We start from the raw sequence: 21,467 nt of genomic DNA on the forward strand, positions 1-21,467 counted from the left end.
TCAAAACTTTATTCAATGTCCATTTACTACTTACCAGGAACACTGCAGTAAGGGCTGAAAAATATGACATAATCCCTGCCCTCCAAGAGCTTACAAGGTACAAGGGAGATATAAACTTAAATACCATGATTATCATATTGTATGGTAACTTTGGTACTGTAAAACATTCTGGGAACACAGAAAGACTTACTAATTCAATCAAGTATTGGCAAGAAAGTCTTCACAAAGGAGGTGACATAGAGTTGGGTTGAGAAGGAATTCTGAAGTCCAAGAAAGAAAAAATTTCAGGCAGAGAGAACATGAACAAAGGCACAGAAACACAACGTGCATGGCAAGTAGTTTAGTGTAAGTGAAGTATACTGCACAGAAATGCAACTGGTGTATTAGAGGTAGGGCAAGAAAGGTTAAGTTAAGGCTTAGTTGTGAAGGGCCTTAAATATCATGTTAAGAAACATACAGTTGGGCCGAGCCTGTGGCGCACTCGGGAGGGTGCGGCGCTGGGAGTGCGGCGACGCTCCCAGCGGATCGGGTTCGGATCCTATATAGGAATGGCCGGTGCACTCACTGGCTGAGTGCCGGTCACGAAAAAGAAAAAAAAAAGAAAAGAAAAGAAAAAAGAAACATACAGTTTATCCTGAAGGTACTAAGAAGACAGTGGACATTTTTAAACAGAAAAATGTAATAAAATTTGAGTTTTAGAAGTGAAAATTCTTACATTAACACAAAGGATGTATTACTCCAAACTCTCTCATTTTATTTGATTGCCGATACAGAAGTTGTAAGTTATATCTATTATAACCCTAGTACATAGTCTGAATGTTAACTTTAAAAAATTCATGAATTATGTTTACTTGATGTCTATTTGATTCTTCCTCTTTTGAGTAGAGAGCAGGAAAAATAAGTCCTGATCCTTGACTATTTTGTGGGGTCCTTGCAGTCCAAAGATAAACTCCAGGCATAAAAATTTCATTCTTTTGTTTGGTGATATAAGTTGACATATACAACTGCAGTCATTTTAAGTACTGACTAAGTATATAATTGAAGGTATTTATCAAATGCATCATTTAAATTTCATTTACTCAGAGTGAAAGATAGAGATTGGTTAACTGAGCCTCCCACTTCTAAAGATACCTCTGGCATTCCACTTTCATTGCCTGAGAGAAGGGATGATGCCACAGAACACAAACAACAAGTCAGATCATTTTCTCAGTATTATCCCCCTGAAAATTAGACACTACTCTCACAGACCCTGCACTGACCTTGCATTACTTTACTTCTTTAACTCAGTAGAATTGAGGATCAAAGAAAAATTAAGTTGTGTAACTCTATGCACACATGATTTAGAAGACCTTAGAATTGTGCCTGATACCTAATTATAAAATTGTAATAATACTTTACAACCTGAGTGATCCTGGGAAGACCACGTCCCTCCATCCCCAATACTCACAGCCTTGCCACCTAATTCCGCCTGACAAATCCCAAGATTAATTCCTCTGTGCCCTTTATCTTCCATTTACAGGAGCCACTAGGAAAAGCCCAAAATTCTAAGAACACCCCTTATCCCCCAGACTCTCATCACTAAACAGATCTGTACAACCAGCATCTGACCCTATCTCTCAATCCACAACAACACTGGAATCTTCTCCATTCTACCCTTTAGAACTCATAATACATCATCAGCAAAATCTCCTATAATTTCTTAAAACTCTTTTCTGAACTTGAGGCCCTAAGGATCAGGAGAATGGCTAAATGGAAGATGCCTGATTCACTGCTTACAGGAGAGCTACCAGACTGTGAACACAACAATGGACTTTCCTTGAATAAGAAATGAATTCTATTGGGTTAAGTTACTGAGATTTTTGTGGTAGTTTTTTAGAGCCAATGAATAACACTGGGCAGTAGGACTTACTAGAGGAATCCGAAATAGTTGACCGTTTCCACCTTTTTGAAACACTTTGTTCACGTCTTTCTTGATACCATTGTCTCTGTGTTACATTTCTACCTCACTGGCAGCTCCTTCTCAGTTTTCCTGCTAGTTCTTCATTTTCCAGACTTCCAAATGTTGGAATGTTTACAGGCGCAGTCCTTGAGCCACTTCTCTTCTCTACAAACACACTCTTCTTAGATGATCTCACTCAATGTCATGGCTTTCACTATAATGATTCTATGTCCAGGGAACAGTCTGGATCTATCCTCTAAGCTGCAGACTATTTATCCAACTGCATACTTAACATCTCTGTTTGGATATTTAATAGGAATTTCAAACTTAGCATGACCAAAGCAAAACTCCTGAGTCTCTCTCAACCCCTATACTCTTCATCCTATAGTCCTTCATGTCTCAGTAAATAGCCAATCCACATTTCCAGTGTTCATGTGAAAAAACTTGACTCCTCTCTTTCCTACCACACATCCTGACAATTACCATAATCTTATTGGCTGTATTTCAAAATACATTCTGAATTTGAACCTGCATCCTCTAGTGATACTATCCTGGTCCAAGTCACCATGATTACAGGCATACACTATGGCAACAGCTGTTTACCTACTTCTACACTTTCCTCTTTACGGTCTATTCTCAGCACAAAATCCAGAGTGTTACTGGTAAAATAGTGAAAAAAGATCATATCACTCCTCTACTCAAAGCCCTTCAGTGGCATCCCATCTTACTCACTTTTACTAGTCAAAGTCCTTACGATGGGATATCAGTCCCTATAGGATCTGGCTTCCCTGTTGTCTTTTTTACTTCCCCTTCTATCCCTCTTCCCAATGCTCTCTCTACTCCAGCCACATTGTCCTACTTGTTCCTTGAAGACAAAAATACTGGGTTGAAGAACATATTAGAAGGAATCACACCCCCATCGCCTTTCTCTCAGTCCCTCATTTGTTCATGTCTTTAGGAGACCTCAAAAGGATTTACAGAATTTCAGCACAGCAAAAATAAAGGCAAAAAAATGCCAACTTGTGAATCTTATTATATTACTATTCTTCCATCCTGTTGAGGAGGCTTGGAAAACACTTGAAAATGAGATAAAGGAAAATGCTGGCCTCTTCCAAGACTTATGAGTTATGGAAAAGTTGCTTAGTTCAAGTCAATAAGTATTACTGTGTACCTACTTGTGCTTGGTTCTAGGGAAACAAAGATGTATAAGATTGGGGTCATGCCTTTGAGTAGCTTACATTCTAAAGAGGGAAATGGATTGGTAACAGAAAATTTTATAATGTAGAAAGTGCAGTAACTGTAGAAGCATTATCTTATGATGACCTCTCACTCTATTCTAAGCTACATATGTATAGATATGGAAAGAAGCTATTACTCACTCGTGATCCTAAAAATAATTTTGGGGTCTTTGGAAAGAAATATAAATTTATACATACCTCTTGGTATAGCTTCACAAATAACCTAAATCTGTACTTCCTTCTTCATTTCCTTGGCTACAAACCTGTTGAATATCTTCTTCACTACTAAGTAGATATACTCACAGTTCTGCAGAAGGCCTTCATCCTTCAGTTCCATCCTACAGACTACTCTTAACTGTAGGATACTATTGAAGAATAAATAGCATCTAAGACAGAAAAATTTCTCTATCTGGCTTTCAAAGCCTTGTATAAGCTGGTCTTGCCTCTGTGAAATTGTTCAACTTTATTTTCCACTACTTCCACTAAAGAATCTCTATTCCAATCCATGTCTTCCCCTACTGTTCCCATCCAAGTGAATTGGCCCCCTTTGACTGTTGCAAATCCTTTCTATTTAGGACCTACCTCAAGTTGCACCTCCTCAGTGAAAACTTCTCCAGTTCTTGAAGTCTATAGTAATGACTCCTTTTCCTAAACATTCCTCAGTTCTATAAATTTAACTACATTACACATTACTTTTCTCTGTCCAGTTAGAACCTAAAGCTCATCAGAAGGGAAACCGCATCATACACTACTTGCAATTTCCAGAAGCTCTTAGCACAGATTTAAGAACACTGCAGGAACTCAAGATTATATTCACTGATTGCCTGGCTAGAGTTAAAATTTTACCTCAATATCCTGGGTTGTAGTTGGACTACTCTTATTATAATTCAACTTTTTAAAACATATCTAAATTCTGATGTAGCAGGAATACACTGGAAGGTTCTGTATACCAATTGAAAATGTACCTCAAGTGTTGCAGCTCTTTTTGAATTTGTCTAGTAGGTTTTCCAGCATTTTCTGCAAGGTCTCAAAAAAAAAAAAAGAAAAGAAAAGAAAAAAAAAAGAAAATGTACCTCAAGCTGCTAACTTCTCCTGAATATTTGATAAACATCCCAGGAAATCTAGGAACAGATACAACAAGGTATAGGACACCATTTTATATCAATTACAGGACAAGGGGTGAAGATGATTAAGATATGTGAGTTTTATATTCTATACCTAAATAAATAACACATAAGTAAAAATAACAAGAGAGAAAGGTTTTATTCATTCATGCAACCACTATTTACTACATATTTGCTCAATGCCAGAAATGGTTGTTAAACTCTGGGTATACAAACATGAACAAGTCAGATACAGTCCTTGACATACATTCTACAGGAGGAGACAGAAAATAAAAGAATGGGAAACATGAGGACAGAAAAGAGGTGTTAAGGTAGGGAACCTTGGGGGAATTGCACAGACCTATTTCAGAGAGACTGAATAGGGAAGGTTTCTTTAAACAACCTGGAGTATGAAAAGTAAATAGCTATGTTAAAGTGAGGTGTCAATAACACCAAGGTCAAGGGTTTGGCTCCCTGTACAGACCAGCCATGAAAAGGAAAAAAAAAAATGTACACAGCTCTGAAAGGAGCAACAAAAACAGGAGAAACAGCATATGCGAAAGATCCCAGGCAAGAAAAAGTATGAAGTGTATGAAGAAATGAAAAAGGATCAGTGTAGGAAAAATGACAAAAGATAGAACAAAAGAACCTGATAGAGGTTAGATCAAGTCAAATTTTGTAGGTTATGGTAAGGAATTAGGTTTAAACTGAAGTGTAATAAGAAGCAACTAATGTGTTTTAAGCAGGGAATGACATGATCCAATATAGATTTTTAATAAGATGACACTTGCTGCCATCTGGACAATGGATTAGGGTTACTTAGATCAGAGGATGAGATAATGTGGAATGACAGCATGAGACTAGTTAGGATACTCTTGCATTATTCTGTACAAGAAATGATGTGGCTCTGACTAGGGTTGCATTATACAAACAAACAAAAAGATTCAAGATACACGGGCACTTCAAAAAGTTCATGGAAAAATAGAGTTGAAAGATAATATGAATCTTTCGATTAACTTCTACTCTCATATAACCTGGAGGTAGAATGGACAGGAAAGGGAGACACTAAGAATGAATCCTAGGTTTCAGGCTTGAACAACATGGTGAATGGTGGTGGGGGCAGAGGTACATAATTGCACAGATTAGGAAGGCAGAGGAAATAAGACAAGTTAGGCTTGAGTGACCTGTAAGATATCTAAGCAGAGATGTGCAGGCAACTGAATATGAGACACCTTTAAAAAAGAGAAAAAGAAAAATAAGACTGGTGTAATAAAGTCAGTTCGACAAATAATAAAAGAGAAGAAAGACCAGTGTGAAATAATATTTTGTAGACATGAATTGATATACTGGGTTTCAAGGTAACTTGAAGATGGTTAAAAGCCAAACAAGAAAAGAAAGAAAAAAATTATACTACAAGGTCAGGAGCTACTAGAAAAAATAAGCTTCACCATGCTTGAAGTCTACAGCTTTTCTTTTAAAACCCAAACATTAAAAATGTGATCTCTACCTTCTGAGTTGTGTTTTATGATTTTAAGGAACTTTCACATCTCTTAATTTATTTGAGTCTTAGAACAACACTGTGAAGTATTGTTGGGTATGATTACTACTATTTTATTTATTTATTTATTTATTTATTTTTGGCATTTCTTGAGGCTTACTACCATTTTATAAATGAAGAAAATGGGGCTGTATGAGATTAGCTTGTCATGGGTAGAGAGAGCACCAAAATCTTGGTGTTTTGGTCCCTAGTCTACTGGTTTATCCACCATACCTTCCTAATTCTTGATCTATATTTTACAATGATCATTACTTTTGGCAACTTTATTTGGCAATATAAAATTAAATAATTTGAAGAGAAAGTGACCTTTACATAGTTATACTATTTTCTAAATTTCTAAAGGTTAGATAATAATTAAAGCTTTAAGCAACTTGTCATAGAACTTCAATAATGCCTGAGACTTTTCATCAAAATACAATCTATATTTGATACTATCACTCTTGAAAGCCCCTTAGGAACTAATGGCTTGTGGAGTCTGCAAGTCAGCGTGACATGGCATGCAAAACTGCATCTCATGTTGAGCCAACCAGGAAAATATATGTCATCACTATGTGACATTCAGAATTTCATCTGGAAACTATAATCTTGTTCTGAAAGCTAAAAAGGGATGAAAAGACTGCATACAAAACTATTTGGTTGAATTTTTGCTGAATTCTTGCCAGTTTATATAAAAATTAGAATGACATACTTATGTCCAAAGAACTCCACATTTGAAAAACTTACAATGCACTTAATATCACAATGCTTTCTCAAAAAACTTCAAAATTAGGTGACATTATAGTTTAAATGTAATGATAACTAAAAATTAATGGATCTCTGGTAAAAAAAAAAAAATCTTTATAACAAAGCAGATAAAGTTGAAAATGTGCAAAGCAGAACTTTATTGCTCAAAACCGTATACAATGAAAGCACATCCTAATTCTTTCTCCTAATCAAATAAACCCTAGGTTTAAAAACAAAAAACAAAGAAAACAAAAACCTTTTGTAAAATCTGCAATCTGTCTCTTGTATCTCACGACTTTATCTTTTAGATTACGCTTCCCCTTCCCTCTAGTTCATGTGTACAATACCTTCATAATTCGTTTTCCTTCTTCCTATCAAAACAGAAATGTGTAAGTGTGAATTAGTCCAAGTGTTATATAATCAGCATTTTATGTTTTAAACTTGCTGTGACTAATTGCAATATGAAATATAAGTAGACAAAGCTGGAACAGCTAACTCACAAAAATTATCCTCATGAGTCATGTTTCTACTATCCTTACATTTTCTGATACTATATCTCATGCCCCTGAACATAAGGCTGAATACATGACCCAACCTGCACTGACACTGGGCCAATCATAGTACCTGACCTCCCTGGCTATAGTGACTGCCCAAGATGTGGGCTCATGATCCAAAACAGGTCAAGCAAAATCCTCTTCAGGTACATTTTCAAAAGACCTTGGATAAGATCTCTTTGATCACAAAGAGTTAAGTGTGTGAGTTCAGAAGTGCCCCAGCCACATATTTATACTCAGTAAGAGAAAGTTAAGCCAAAAGGAAAAGACAACCTGATAGTGCAGAGTACCTGGTTCTAAGTCATTTCAAAGCAAAGATCCATTTTTGTCTTTCTTACCATTCGGTTATGGGAATCAACTAATACTTTTTTACTTTTTACTTAAAATCATTTGAATATAATTTCTTTCTCTTGCAATCAGAAAGTCTTTTCCAATTTAGAAATGTTTATTTCCTCGTAAAAGAATCAATTATCAACTGGAGGGAAAACCAGGCAATATATCAATAGCTGTATGTACCTTCCCTAGCAACATCATCATACAGTCTACAGAGCTCCTCCAAATGCTTTAAGCATACCATAGGCTTTATCTCCCCATTTCCCAGGCTTACTTCCTAAAGAACTATTCAACCTCATTGCCATCTTAGCTCATCTGGCTCTCAGTCCTTCCATTACCATATTCACTGGTCATTATACCACTGATGCTCTGCCTACAGATTTGGAGATGCTATTGACATTTTTACTCCTCTGATCTTTTCTCCACCTCAGAAGATTTCTTTTACTACCTCAGCCAATACTTTTCACAATTTAACCTGGTACCTTGGGACCTGCAGGACAGTTCTCCAGGTGGCCTTAGACGAAGTTCACTCCCTTTTCACTTGTAGTTCTCACGAACAACTATAGAATGTACTGGGAATGCAACATCCTGAGATAGTGAGAAACGGACCAGAATAGCTCAGGCTCTGTTCCAGTCTCCCCTAGAAACAGTATACTTCAATACATGCAGATGAGACACCATCCACCCCAGGCAGCTTTCCTGAGCCTGTGGGGACCAACTCACAATGAATCCTAGGCTTCTGTTGTACTTTGCTGCTTATCTTTAAGAACAAATCTCCTTCATGTAACTTGTTGCACATGAGTGTGTTCTATCTCACTACACAAGTTGGTAATCAGTGCCCAGTGAACCTGTTTCACAGGATCCTACTATCTGGGCCCCATATGAGCAGCTTTCTTGAGGTAACCCTAAACTTTAACATAGTAACATTCTAATACAGCAGTGTCCTCCAAAAATGTGACATACAAAACTACAAGACTATAATAGGGCTGTTGGAGGAAAATATAAGAATATCTATTACTATTTGCTTTTATCTAAAAATGAGAAAGACATACAATTTATTACTATTTAGTAAAGTAGACTGTCACTGGGGCCCTTCCCCATGTCAGAAGGCCACAGATAACACTGCTAACTATACCAAAGGAAGAATAGACATTCGACAAGAAGAAGGAATTAGCAGGGGCCCTTTAATCCTTCATTTGTTTTCAGTGAATTATGGCATATTACAATTTATATAAGCATAGTTGAGCAGATTTACTAATTTTATTATCAATTTTTAACTAAATTAATCCTCACGAATTAGGATAAACACTTATAAAAGATTCATGTAAAGGACAAACATCCAAACATTTGGATTAAAGACAAAACTAATTTACTTAAAAGAAAAGGGCAAAACCTTCCTTTTAAATTCATATAATTATCTTAGGAAGATGGAAATTTACTTGACTGATGTCAGCAAACCTTTGCAAAATGATTGAGATTGAAAAATAAGTATCCTAAGTGCAGTTAATGATGCCCTTTTACTCCTCTTGAATCTATGTATAACAGAGATACATGGTTTTCAATTATGTCTGCCACTAAAACCAACTATTGAAATAACCCGAATTAAAAACTAAATCTTGAAGTTATTATAACAAAGTATAAAGCAATATTTTAAGAAATAAAATTGCAATATTACTCTCACTGAAATATTATTGATGTATTATTAAAATTCTATAAAAATAAGATTAAAATGTTAAGATAAAAACTATTTGCATGTTTTATAACACAGTGATACATACATTTAATGCATAAATAATAAAAGACATACTATGGATGCTTGCACAAAAAAGTTTTTGATAAAAATGCACTAAGAAAAACATTGAAGACTACTATTCTAAAACTTAACTACTTTAAAAGTTTGTGTTCTCTGTATTTTTTTTAATTCATCCCTCCTTAGCGTTTAGTAAAGCTTTTAACAAAATGTGAGCTTGACTCAGCTGTATTAAAGGAAACCAAAAAACAGTGGTTAGGGTGTGTGTATGTGTGTACGTGTGTGTGTGTGTGTGTACGTGTGTGTGTGTGTGTACGTGTGTGTGTGTGTGTGTGTGTGTGTGTGTGTGTGTGTCCTTTTTTTTTGGTTTGTTTTGATCCAGGCTTGGGCAAGCATGTTTAAAAGGGAGAGGAGTGAGGTAAGCAAACAGTAATCAAAGAACTCCAGCAGGATGTAGAATTAAAAGTAATTTCTCAAAATTAAAGTAATTTACATTCTAAACCTTTTTCCTTTGACAAAATTTAGTGGAGTCTATAGCCTACCTTTAAAGAAAAAATGAGAAGCAAAACTTGAACATATTTTAAAAAACCAAACACAAATAAATCTTCTGTTTTATAGTCCCAGAGAAAAAACAAGCCAAGGACGTAAGAAAACAGTTTTTTAAACAATAAATACGAAATAATTACTGATCTAACTCATGACAATAAAGGTTCCAAGAAGAAAGGATATTAGAAACATGCTAAAGAAAAGTATAACACATTTTAAAATAAAATCAACAAGCCTAGTTTGCTTAACAAACTGAATACATTCCTGGAATTAATCAACAAATACAAACTGTAAGATACTCTGCAGGACACACTTAGAGATACACCAAGAAAGTATAATTACATCTCTTTATATGCTGATGATTCAATTGAGGAGTCCTCATATGAACACTAGCAATGCAAGAAATTTAGGTATGTGGTAAATCCCAAGTAAGTAGTTCAATCAAATGATATGGCTATAAAACATTATCATTAAATGATGAAGGGATGTATGAAAGAGAAAAATCAGAGTTAAGAATGTTGGAAGCAGCCCCCACTGACTGGCAGGAGGCAGACGGCAGGAGCATGTGCAGGGTGCAAGGCAGGAGTTGAGGGCAGCCCCCACCACCTGGCAGGAAGCAGGAACATGTATAGGGTCCAAGGCAGCAGCTGGGGGAAGCACCCACAACCCAGCAGGAGGCAAGAGCACAGACGGAGTCTGAGGAAGGAGCCAAGGGCATTCCCCACCACCAGGCAGGAGGCAGGAGCATGCACAGTGTACAAGGCAGCAGTCGAGGGTGGCACCCACCACCCAGCAGGAGGCAACGGCACACACAGGGTCTGCGGCAAGAGCTGAGTGAAGCCAACACAGCCCAGCAGGAGGCAGGAGCACATATAGAGTATGAGGCAGTAGCTGTTGGCAGTACCCCACACCAAGCAGGAGCATGTGCAGGGTCTGAGGAAGGAGCTGTGGGTGGTGGCCCCTGCCCAGCAGGAGGCAGGAGCATGCAGAAAACACCACTTCTGTGCAAGTGGCCCACCACACCCCCCTCTACAGCCATGACCGCCACCAATGTGGCTCACTGCTCCACTAGCAGCCACAGTGCCTTTGCAGGTGGACTGCCAGCCACTCAACTACCCTGACACAAAGAGAATAGACACCACAAAAAGAAGAGGAATTTTCTCTCCTCAAAGCCAACTCTTGAATAACAGAAGCAACTGCTTTACCAGATGACCAGACATCAATGTAGAGATACTAAAAATATGAAAATAAAAGAAAATGACACCACCGAAAGAATACAGTAATTCTCAAATACTAGACCCTATAGAGCAGGAGTCACTTGAAATGACTGAAAAATTCTGAGCAGCAATCTTAATGAAACAATGAGATATGAGAATCCTCAGTTAGACAACATAATGAAGCAAAAAAAAAAAAAAAATCCAAAATATGAAGGAGGAAATTTACAAAGAGATTAATACCTTAAAAAAGAATGTAGCAGAATTCATGGAACTGAAAGATTCACTCAACAAAACAAAACACAACTGAGAGCTTAAGCAACAGGCTAGAACAAGCAGAAAAAAGAATTTCTTATCTTGAAGATAGTCTTTTTGAAATAACCCAGGTGGACAAAAAAAAAAAGGAAAAAAGAATTTTAAAAAATGAAGAAAATCTAACAGACCTAGCAGACAACCTTAAGCATATGAACATTCAAATCACGGGTGTTTCAGAAGTGGAGGCGAAAGGAAAAGGCATTGAAAACCTATCCAACAATATAGTAAAGGAAAACTTCCAACGTACACAGAGAGACACACCCCTTCAGATCCAGGAGACTCAAACATCCTCAAACAGATTCAATCCAAAAAGATTCTGTCCAAGACACATTACAGTCAAACTAGCAAACCTCAGAGACAAAGAGAGCATCTTAAAAGAAGCAAGAGAAAAGTGTGAAGTCATCTAACTATAAGGGAACCCCTACCAGACTAACAGCAGACTTCTCAACAGAAACTTTAAAGGCCAGAAGAAAACTGAATGATATATACAAAATACTAAAAGAAAAAAACTGCCAGCCAAGAACACTATACTCAGCATGACTGTCCTTCAGAAATGAGGGAGAAATAGTGTATTTCCCATAAAAACAAAAATTGTGGGAGTTCACCACCACACAACCAGCCCTACAAGAAATCTTCAAGGGAGTCCTACATCTGGAACCCAAAAAATGATAATCACCATCATGTATACATGAAAAAGAATAAAACCCATTGGAAGAGCAGATACACAAATGAGAAAGAGAATGAAACTATATCTTAATACTACTAAAACAACACAGAACAATAAACACTAAAGATGAACAATAAAAGGGAAAGAAAGGAACAATACATATGTAAAACAACCATAAAAAAAATCACTACAATGCCAGGAGTAACACAAGACCTTTCAATAATAACTCTAAATGTAAACAGATTAAATTCTGTACTCAAAAACACAGACTGACTGATTGGAGTAAAAAACTAGACCCAACTATGTGCTGTCTCAAGAGACTCACCACACCTGTAAAGACACACACAGACTAATAGTGAAGGGATGAAAAAAGATAGCCCATGCAAATGGGAATCAAAAATGAGCAGGAGTAGCTATTCTTGTATCAGATAAAATAGACTTTAAACCAAAAACCATAAAAAGAGACAAAGAAGGCCACTATATAATGATAAAGGGATCTATCCAGCAAGAACACATAATGATCCTAAATGTACATACGCCCAACACTGGAGCACCCAGATATTAAGCAAACACTATTATTAGGCTTAAAGAGATAGATCCCAATACGATAACAATAGGGGACCTGAATACCCCTCTCTCAGCACTGGACAGATCGTTTAGGAAACAAATCAACAAAGAAACACAGGATTTAAACTATACTTTAGACCAACTGGACCTGGCCGACATCTACAGAACATTTCATCTGACAACTTCAGAATATACATTCTTCTCTTCAGCACATGGGATATTCCCCAGGATAGACCATATGTTAGGTCACAAATCAAGTCTAAACAAATTTTAGCAAACTGAAATCATATCAAGTATCTTTTCAGACCATAATGGATTAAGACTAGAAACTGATAACAAGTGAAACTCAGGAAACTGTGCAAACACATGGAAATTAAACAACATGCTCCTGAACGACTACTGGTCCAAGAAGAAATTAAATAAGAAATTTTTAAAAACTTTGGAACTAACAAAAATAAAGACATATCATACCAAAGCCTGTGAGATACACAAAAGAGGTACTAAAAGGAAAGTTTATCGCAATAAACACTAACATCAAAAGTACAGAAAGATTTCAAATAAACAACCTAATGCAAAACCTCAAAGAACTAGAAAAAGCAAGAACAATCCAATCCCAAAATTAGTAGACAGAAAGAAGTAATTAAGATCAGAGTAGAACTAAATAAAATAGAGACCCAAAAAATGTTACAAAGAAATTAATGAGACAAAAAGTTGGTTTTTTGAGAAGATAAACAAGATAGACCAGCCATTAGCTAGGCTAACTAAAAAAAAGAAGAGACAAGACCCAAGCAACAAAAATCAGAAATGAAAAAGAAGACATCACAACCAATACCACAGAAATACAAAGAATCATTAGAGACTATTATAAACAACTATACACCAACAAATATGAAAACCCGGAGGAAACTGATAAATTTCTGGACACATACATACTACCAAGACTGGACTAAGAAGAAGCAATGAGATTGAAAGAGTAATCAGCAGTCTCCCAAAAAGAAAAACCCAGGACCAGAAGGCTTTACTGATGAATTCTACCACACATTTAAAGACGAATTAATACCAATTCTCTTCAAACTATTCCAAAAAATTGAAACAGAGGGCATTCTCCCAAACTCATTCTATGAGACCAACATCACCCAAAACTAAACAAAGATACAACAAAAAAAGAAAACTACAGGTCAATATATTTGATGAACATAGATGCAAAAATCCTCAACAAATTATTAGCAAAGAGAATACCACAACACATCAAAAAAATTGCACTTCGCAATCAAGTGGGATTCATCCCAGGGGTTCAAAGATGGTTCAACATAGGCAAGTCAACAAATGTGATATAGCACGTCAAGAAAATCAAGGACAAAAACCACATGATATCTCAATAGATGCAGAGAAAGCATTTGACAAAATTCAACATCCCTTCATGATAGAGACTCTCAGTAAATTTGGTATAGAAGGAAAGTATCTCAACACAATAAAAGCTATATATGATAAACCCACTGCCAATATCATCATGAATGGAGAAAAGCTAAAAGCTTTTCTCTTAACAGGAATAAGACAAAGATTCCCACTCTTACCACTCCTATTTAAAATAATATTGGAAGTACAAGCCAGAGCACCAGGCAAGAGAAAGAAATAAAGGACATCCAGATTAGAAAGACAAAGTCAAACTATCTCTATTTGCAGATGACATGATCCTATATATAGATAAACCTAAAGACTACCAAAAAACTGTTAGAGCAAGTAAACAATTTCAGTAAAGTTGCAGTATACAAAATCGACATGCAAAAATCAGTAGCTTTTTCATGCACCAATAATGAACTATCAGAAAAATAAATCAAGAAAACAAGCCCATTTACAAGTCACTAAAAAAAATAAAATACCTAGTAATCAATTTAACCAAGGAGTTGAAAGATGTCTACAATGAGAACCACAAATCACTGCTGAAAGAAATTAAAGACGACACAAAAATACAGAAAGAGCTATAGTAAAAGCAGCATGGTACTAGCATAAAAATAGACACTCAGAATAATGAAACAAAATAGAGAACCCATAAATCTACCCATATAATTATAGCCAACAGATATTTGAGAAGGGCAACAGGAGCATACATTGGGGAAAGGACTGCCTATTCAATATGTGGTGCTGAACATCCATATGTAGAAGAATAAAACTAGACTTGTATCTCTTGCCATAGACTAAAATCAACTCAAAATCAATTAAAGACTTACGTATAAGACCTGAAACTATAAAACTACTCAAAGAAAACATAGGGAAAAACACTTCAGGAAGTAGGGCTGGACAAAGACTTTATGAACAAAACCCAGAAAGCACAGGCAACAAAAGAAAAAATCAAATGGGATTATACCAAACTAAAAAGCTTCTGCACAGCAAAGGAAACAATTAACAGAGTGAAAAGACAACCTACAGAATGGGAGAAAATATTCACAAACCATACATCCAACAAGGGATTAATATCCAGAATATACGAGGAACTCAAAACAACAGTAAACAAACTAAGGAACCTGATTTTAAAATGGTTAAATGAGCTAAATGGGCATTTTTCAAAAGAAAATATACAAATTGACAACAGACACATGAAAAAATGTACAACATCAATAAGCATCAGGGAAATGCAAATCAAAACCACACTGAGATATCATCTCATGCCAGTTAGACTGGCAATACCAAAAAGACAGAGAATAGCAAATGCTGGCAAGAATGGGGAGAAAGGAGAACCCTCCTACACTGTTGATGGGACTGTAAGTTAGTGCAGCAATTATGGAAAACGGTATGGAGATTCGTCAGACAACTCCTGATAAAACTGCCATACAATCTAGCAATCCCACTTCTGGTGTGTACCCAAAGGAATGGAAATCATCATGTTAAAGGGATACCTGCATTCCCATGTTTATCACCGCTCTATTCACAGTAGCTAAGAATTGGAACAAACCTAAATGTCCATCGATGGATGAGTGCATAAGGAAAGTGCTATGTATGCACAATGGAAAACTACACTACCATAAAAAGGAATGAAATTCTACCATTTGCAGCAACATGGATGAACTTAGAGAAAATCTTGTTAAGCGAAATAAGCCAGATACAGAAAGAGAAATACCACATGTCCTTACTCATAAGTGGGAGCTGAAAAAAATAAAGAATGATACAACAATTGCAATAATTGCTTCAACGTTTTCAAAAGGAGAAAACAGAACCGAGGCCACCAGAGGTTAGACAGGGGGAAGGAGAGTGGGGGTTAGGGATAAATTAGTAAAGGGCCACAAAAAGTGTTTACACTGTATAATGATAAACTTTTTAAAAAGAAAAAAGAGAGAGATCGCTACTTATAAACTCATTCTTTGAGAAATTTACTGTGTGCAGCATTGTCCATACATAATCTGGATTCACATACAGCATCTTATTAAAGTGGACTTCAGATGAATTAAAAGTCTACATTAGAAAGGTAAAGTGTGAAGATAAGAGAATTATGGTATAGAAATACATCTCGTATAAAAAAATTGTTTCATGAAAAATGGGCATGTTTAGTACATTAAAATGAAGGAAATTCAATTAAAAGAAAAACACATAGAAGAAAGATAACAAAGATGACCTATTGGAAGAAAATATTTAAAATATGTAGTAACATCAAAGAAGTGATGCCCAGAAAACACAAGGAATTCCTGTAAACTAATAACCTATTGGAATAGTAAACAAAAGGTACAATCTTGTCACTTAAGGAAAAGTACTCCAAGCCACTGCATCAATATGAAGAGGTGCTCAGTAATTAGAAATATGTATTTTAAGACAAAAATTTGGCAAAGAATAATAATTTAAAAAGTCAAGTATATTGCTACAATCACCTACACTATGGCTAACATATCAAATGATCATGTTAAAATCCTTTAGGAAACTAATCTTAGAAATATCCTCTAATTACGAATTATCCCAATTGCCCAGAATAGTACAAAAACAACCTATAAGATTAACTTAAATTTTAAGTATCATTTTAAGCTATGCAGACTTCTAATACTTTTTACCATAAATTTTTGGTTTAGAAATAAAAATAATTTTTCTTACAATACACAAAAGAGAAAAAACAACTTAGTGAATCTATATGTTCATTAAGTTCTCTGATGACTTTCTGAATGATATTGCAAAGTGGTTTATGTTAGATGTACTTCATTAGATATACTTCATTTTATTTTAAACCTTTTCCTATTCCAAAAGGGGAAAATATTTTTAAACTACATTTTATCCGTGAGAGAATAAAATCAATTGCATATTATACATTAGTCTCTAGCCTCATGCTTTAATATTTTCCAATGAAATTAAGCATCTAATCACAAAGGAATGGAATTTTAACTAAAGTACATGATTAAAGCAAGCGACTTTTAATATACATAAATCCACAAGAAATGTATTTCTTCTATATTAATACTAATTGCACACTGTAATTAGAAACATACCTGCTCAACAATCAAGCTTACTCAAATTAAGAATGGCTTGAGCATTTTCACATGAATAAGTGTAACCCATTTTGCTTATAATCCACAGTTCTCAAAAATTAGAAATTCAAAATATATCAGTGCTTTTGGGAGAAAACTAATACAAGCAAAAACTGGAAGTCTTTCTACTTAAAACCATCCTACCAGATACACTGCCTGGGGCTACAATAACTTTTTAAAAAATGTAATGGAATTTCAAACTTGGAATTACATATTTAACTGAAGAAAAAACCAGAAGGTAAAATATAATGTCATGTGTATTTTTTTCCATAGAAGGAACATATTCTCTGTATGTGAAAAATAAGGAACTTGCTTTGAGAAAATTGTACATTTCTTGATTTGTTACAATTTCTAAAACAGTTCAGGAAAAACATTCCTATCTTCCATAAAAACTTGCTTGCAGAGGGAAAACTAAATCAATTGATCTATAATGCTACATATTTTTATATTCTTATCCCTGAATTAAAGGAAGAGGAAATTCTCCTGAATGTGAAATCCTACATGTGTGCATAACATTTTATATCCTGCTTATCTGAGATCTCACTGTATAAACCATCCCAAATCTTTGCTGTATCTCCAATTTTGCCTTCTCTCCTTTTTACTTCTCTATGGCAATAGACATACCCAGTGTCTGTATACTCATATTTCTTGGAAGAGTGGTAAACATAGGCTTTCTCTACTTCCTCGATTCCCATTCATTCCTTAAGAATTAAAGCACCTCCAGCCAACTAACCTCATACTAACAGTCTGTTTTTTAGCCACACTGTTCTCGATCATTCTATAGCAGATCACACAGTTATCCACCTTCTTCCTGAAACTCTTTTCAATTGTATAATATATACACACGTTGCTTTGTTGCATATTTCTCATAACGATGCTTCTAAACTTCTTCCATTGACTCCTTTTCCTTACTCTTTAATGGAATATTTCCTCTGAATTTAATTTTGGGCTCTCTTATCCTGCTGTACATGGTCTCCTGAGAGGATCTCATTCTCTCTGTGTCTTCCACTATTATCCATGTGTTGATGACTTTCAAACCTATATCTCTTATCATGAAAAATTTAAGCCACACCACAAACTCTTTTTGTAAGCATTGTCTTCTGATATCCCCCTAAAAGAAAAATATTATTTTCTACTTCTCTCTCAAAATTCAGCTTGTGACATTTCATTTTAAGTTATTACGGCAGAGACTATTAAATTACCTCTAATATGAACTTTCCCTTTCTTTCTCAGTTAGAACCCAAAAGTTTTAGGTAGGCACACGGCCTTAAAGAATAAAGAGTTCATTCCTGAGACCTATGCAGTTAGATATAATCATGTAAGTAGTTTCTAGCCAAAAGTCTAAACAATAGTGGGTGTGCAACTTCTGGGTAGTTTTCAAAGAGATAGAGAGTGCCCTTTTCTTTCCCTTTACTCACTGAAATGCAGAGTCGAGTAACTACTGAATCAGCCATTGTGAACCATGAGACAAGCCTCGCAATTGAGGCCACCAACAGTAGAGTAAGAAACCACCAGATCTTGGAGGACCATACAGCTTTGGAGTGCCTATTCAAGCTTTCACACAAGAAACAAACAAAATCCAATCTTGTTATTTAGGATTTTCTAATATTTTTGGCCAAAATTAACTGAATCATAAATAATATGGCTATATAATTGAACTCTTGCTTAGATTTAAAATACTCTACCCTGAAGTTAGGTTAGAAAAAAAATGTAATGAGAAATATTCTACATAATAACCCAAATTCATTCTCAAAAGAAAGACTCAAAAAAAAAAAAAAAGTAGTCAGAAGCCTTTCATTATCTGTAATATGAACAAAGTACTTTCTAAGATTTCAAGATTTTTCATATTCAATTCTCTTTAAAAACTCAGCCTAAGAAATAGATTTTTCCATATGCCTGACAAAAATTTGAAATATCGGAAGCATCACAAATTTATTTTGGTAGAAGCATCAATGACTCCGGAATATATTTAAAGATATAACAAGGAAGAAAAAAATATATCAACAGTAGTGTTTCACTTTTTAGTCTCATCCAGAAACTTCACTATGCACCAGTGAGATGACACCCAATTAAAGAAAGGTGGAGCCATCCATGCTTATCTTAGAGGTTAAGTGCTTCCCAGTGGTATCCATCTTGATAACTCTGATGCAAAAATCTTCACTATCTTAGTGCTATGAAAATGGGTTGCAAATTTAGAGTGATTCAATGGCCAGAAAAAAGACACTGTGAAGTTAACAGGTTAAATATTATGTATTAGAGAGGAAACAGTAGATGACTACATTTGCATAAACCTAATTTTCAGGACTGCTTCAAGTATCTGGTCAACTGTGAACTTTCAGTGAGACCTACTCTCATTACCATAATTATCATCCTACAGATCATGAAAGTTCTGTACATTTTTCCCCTTTATTCTCTTCGTACTTAATCTTGGCAGTTTCTATTGCTATGTCAAGTTTATTGATCAATTCCTTTGCAATGTCTAATCTACTGCTAATTCCACTGAGGTTTTTTTTGTGGTTGTTACTTAATTGGACAATGCAGATATAGAACATTTTCATCATTTCAGAAAGTTCCTTAAGACAGCATTAGTGAGAGGGGGTTTTTTTTGAACAGTTATTTCTCCAGATTTCTTTATTTATTTTTTTTATTTAATTTTATTTTGTCAATATACAATGTGGTTGACTATTGCGGCCCACTACCGAAACCTCCCTCACTCCTCCCTCTCCCCCCTCTCTCCCAACAATCTCCTTTCTGTATGCTTGTCATATCAACTTCAAGGAATTGTAATGGTTGTGTCTTCTCCCTACCCCACCCCTGTTGTTTGTGTATTTATTTATTTATTTTTAGCTCCTACAAATAAGTGAGAACATGTAATATTTCTCTTTCTGTGCCTGATGTGTTTCACTTAATATAATTCTCTCTAGGTCCATCCATGTTGTTGCAAATGGCAGTATTTCATTCCTTTTTATAGCAGAGTAGTATTGCATTGCATAGATATACCACATTTCCATATCCACTCATCTGATGAGGACACTTGGGCAGGATCCAACTCTTAGCTATTGTAAATAGTGCGGCAATGAACATTGGGGAACAGGTATACCTTTGACTTGATGATTTCCATTCCTCTGAGTATATTCCCAGCAGTACGTTAGCTGGGTCATATGGTAGATCTATCTGCAATTGTTTGAGGAACCTTCATACCATTTTCCATAGAGGCTGCACCATTTTGCAGTCCCACCAACAACATAGGAGAGTTGCTTTTTCTCCGCAACCTCGCCAGCATTTATAATTCACAGTCTTTTGGATGTTAGCCACCCTAACTGGGGTGAGATGGTATCTCAGTGTGGTTATCATTTACATTTTCCAAACGCTGAGTGATGCTGAGCATTTTTTCATGTGTCTGTTGGCCATTCGTACATCTTCCTTTGACAAATGCCTATTTAGCTCTTTTGCCCATTTCTTAATTGGGTTACCTTTGTTTTTTTCTGGTAAAGTTGTTTGAGTTCCTTGTATATTCTGGTTATTAATCCTTTGTCAGATGTATATTTTGCAAATATTTTCTCCCACTCTGTTGGTTGTCTTTTAACTCTGTTAATTGTTTCTTTTGCTGTGCAGAAGCTTTTTAGTTTGATATAATCCCATTTGTTTATTTTTCCTTTGGTTGCCCGTGTTTTGGGTGTCGTATTCATGAAGTCTGTGCCCAGTCCTACTTTCTGAAGTGTTTCTCCTATGTTTTCTTTCAAAAGTTTTATTGTTTCAGGGTGTATATTTAATTCTTTAATCGATTTTGAGTTGATTTTCATACATGGTGAGAAGTATGGGTCTAGTTTCATTCTCCTGCATATGGATATCCAGTTATCCCAGCACCATTTGCTGAAGATGGCTGTAGGTGTGTGGGTGGATTTCTGGATTCCCTATTCTATTCCATTGATCAGTGTGTCTGTTTTTATGCCAGTACCATGCTGCTTTGGTTATTATACTTTTGTCGTATAGTTTAAAGTCAGGTAGTGTTATGCCTCCAGCTTTATTATTTTTGCTCAGAGTTGCTTTGGCTATGCGTGGTCTTCTGTTATTCCATATAAATGTCTGGACAGGTTATTCCATTTCTGAGAAAAATATCATTGGAATCCTGATGGGGATTGCATTGAATTTGTATATCACTTTGGGTAATATGTACATTTTCACAATGTTAATTCTTCCAATCCAAGAGCATGGGATATCTTTCCATCTTCTTGTATCCTCTCTAATTTCTCTCAGCAGTGGTTTGTAGTTCTCATTATAGAGATTTTTCACATCCTTGGTTAACTCAATTTCTAAGTATTTTATTTTTTTGGTAGCTATTGTAAATGGGCAGGCTTTCTTGATTGCTCATTCTGCATGTTCACTATTGGAGAAAAGAAATGCTACTGATTTTTGTGTGTTGATTTTGTATCCTGCTACTTTGCTGAAATCATTTAT

General features: G+C 35.6%; 1 protein-coding gene and 1 non-coding gene across 3 annotated transcripts in view; one reads left to right on the plus strand and one right to left on the minus strand.

Moving 5' to 3' along the window:
- Nucleotides 1–21,467, minus strand: part of VPS13B (vacuolar protein sorting 13 homolog B) — a 794,525-nt gene that overhangs the window by 428,733 nt on the left and 344,325 nt on the right. The window lies entirely within an intron of this gene.
- On the plus strand, nt 4,146–4,207 carry LOC134364295 (U7 small nuclear RNA). Its single transcript, XR_010021835.1, has one exon. It is a non-coding gene; the product is annotated as a U7 small nuclear RNA (small nuclear RNA).

This window comes from Cynocephalus volans, chromosome 15 (assembly GCF_027409185.1).
Source record: "Cynocephalus volans isolate mCynVol1 chromosome 15, mCynVol1.pri, whole genome shotgun sequence".
NCBI lineage: Eukaryota > Metazoa > Chordata > Mammalia > Dermoptera > Cynocephalidae > Cynocephalus > Cynocephalus volans.